Raw genomic sequence first — 2,500 nt, forward strand, 5'->3', positions numbered from 1 at the left:
AGTGCTACTATCTATCTTAAAGTACTTGGACTTTTTTAATACTGTGGCATAATAATATGTAAATGCTGATGCAAAAAAAAAAAAAAAAAAAAAATTGCCTTATATTTATTAATGGGTAAGACTAGTGGCAAAAGGCTAGGTTTTGGGTTTATTAAATAATTATGACCATTTCCATTTTTTTTATTTTACGAACTACTATATATTTGAACATGAAATCCTATTTAAATTATTCCCTTTCTTTACCACAAACTTAAGCAGAAAGGGGACCTATCCTAAGCTACATAAAATAACTGAAAACTTTAAAAAGGTACTATTCTAGATGATAACATTGTGTTACTCATAACCTATCATCCTTTTGCAGAATATACTCCCACTATTATATCATAAATTATACTTTCATACTCGAAACCTTCCTTCGAGAGGAATTTATCAAAATGGTAACTTTGCTGCAGAGCCAAGCTTAGACTGCCTCGATGGCACTTTCGTCATTAGTGTTTAGTGAACACATGGACGATAAACAAGGAGATGGTCTTGGTGCATATAAACCAATGGACTATGAAACCCTATAAATAACAGAAGACAAAAAAACAGTGACAGAGATAATGAAGCAAACCCACCTTCCAAACAACACCGGAACGAAGAAGCCGGAAAAAACTTCGAGTAATTCCAACCAGCAATGAATAACACCGAACCCAATAATCAAGTAAGATCAAACCAGAATGTAATACTTATACAATTAACAGGAGAATCATTAAATTCAAACTTTAATAACCCAATTCAACTAACAAATGCAATAAATAATTCAGAATTCCACAAATATATTATAGAAGATTCCCTATGAGTACTAGGTATTGGGAAGGCAATTAGATTTGAAATTAATGATATAAAAAGAATAAAGAAACTTGGACATTGGGAAATTATCTGCAAATAACCAACATCAAGTATAAATATAGATTGTACATATGGAACCATATACCCAGTTGAAATAGAACCTGGACATGAGAACAATCAAAGAAAGAATAAGAAAATTAGGTCATATTTTGCATATTCAAGAAGTAATAAGAATAAATAAAAATACTCAAGAAAAAGTTAAGGCAGAAAAATGGACCCTAACAAAATCTCTAAGAATAACATTTAAAGGACCACTGCTAGAAAGGGTAGCGACTGGACACACCTCATACCAAGTTAAACAATACACCTTACCAATACCTAAATGCTATAATTGCCTCAGATATGGACATGGGATTCTTACTTGCAAAAACAAAAAAAGATGCAGTAGATGCAGTAGTTTTGAACATAATTTTAAAGATTGTAGTAACAACAATTTTACACCAAACAACCTAGATATCCAAAAAACTACAACAACTAAAACCCATTACAGAACAAACCAAAAACAATACAAATAAAGAAGCATATGCAAAAAACAAAAGAAATCACTAAAGTAACTAAAGGAACTTCACCGGTTAACATAAACCGTGAAAGTATAAGCCACTACCAAAAAAACACTACAAAGTTATGCACAAGCAATCTCACAACAACACTTTCACCTCCTTGAAAACACAGCATACCAAAATTATCACAAAAAATACAGAGACGGTTCAAAAACAAAAGAACCAACATCAACTTCAGCAGCAATATACATTCAAAACAAAAACATCACAACAATCTGGAAATTACAAAACCACAAACAGATGACAGAAGCAGAACTTTTTGCAATTAAACAGGCACTAAACTCCATAAACAACAACAAACTACAAAAAATACGTAATCTCAACAGATTCACATATAGATAACAGATATAATCCGAAAACAATGAATACCCACAAAAGAAAATCCAGGAAGTATAGGCTACCATAGTCTAAAACCCTATAAAAGATGAAAGAAAGAAGAAGACTGCCTGGATTAACACCCCCTGACTACTGAAGAAGAGCACTTTGATAGAACGAGGTACTCTTGGCATGGTACTATATTTTAGGACTCCATTTATCCCTGAAGTGCCAACTACGAAGAGACCCCATGCCCGAGTCCCTAATCCCGAAGGAAGCACTGGCTGCATACCCTGCGAGGAGCTGGCAGGACCCCCCCTGGGCGCCGCGGCCGGAGAGGTGTCGCCCCGGCGCTGATTCCTGACGAAGACCACGACGAGGACGACGTTGGCGAGCAGGCACAGGCACAGGTACACGGCGGCGTAGACACTCAGCCTCGACAGCCTTGTCATCCTCGAGCCCAGGGAGACGAGAAGCATCCAGCCGTCCATGTCATGACAGCGATCTCTTCATCTCAACAAGAGCAAGCTGAGCAACATTGAACGATAGGTTCTGAACAGGACACGATTGTCCTTTTTAGAAAGAATAAGAAAACGATCTATTATAGCCTTGTGTAACCTGTTACTTCAGATTATTTCGGTAACCATAATTAAAGTAGAGTCCTATATAGTTCAGTATGTCTGTTGCATGTTACAAGTACTCTAAATGTGGGTTTCATATGAATTTGAAAGAAA

At 36.0% G+C, this 2,500-nt stretch overlaps 1 protein-coding gene across 2 annotated transcripts in view; it reads right to left on the reverse strand.

Annotated features, from left to right (window-relative positions):
• The window catches only part of LOC125026477 (extracellular tyrosine-protein kinase PKDCC-like), a 13,987-nt gene extending 11,790 nt beyond the window's left edge, over positions 1-2,197 (reverse strand). The window contains exon 1 of one of the 2 annotated variants that reach the window (XM_047614952.1): positions 2,059-2,197. The gene's annotated coding sequence lies outside the window, so the exon portion shown is untranslated. Of the gene's footprint in view, positions 1-617; positions 2,027-2,058 lie in introns of those variants that run through there. The other variant, XM_047614953.1, reaches the window with a different exon arrangement.
• Between the last annotated feature and the right edge of the window lie 303 nt (positions 2,198-2,500).

Source organism: Penaeus chinensis, chromosome 6, assembly GCF_019202785.1.
Source record: "Penaeus chinensis breed Huanghai No. 1 chromosome 6, ASM1920278v2, whole genome shotgun sequence".
Classification (NCBI taxonomy): domain Eukaryota; kingdom Metazoa; phylum Arthropoda; class Malacostraca; order Decapoda; family Penaeidae; genus Penaeus; species Penaeus chinensis.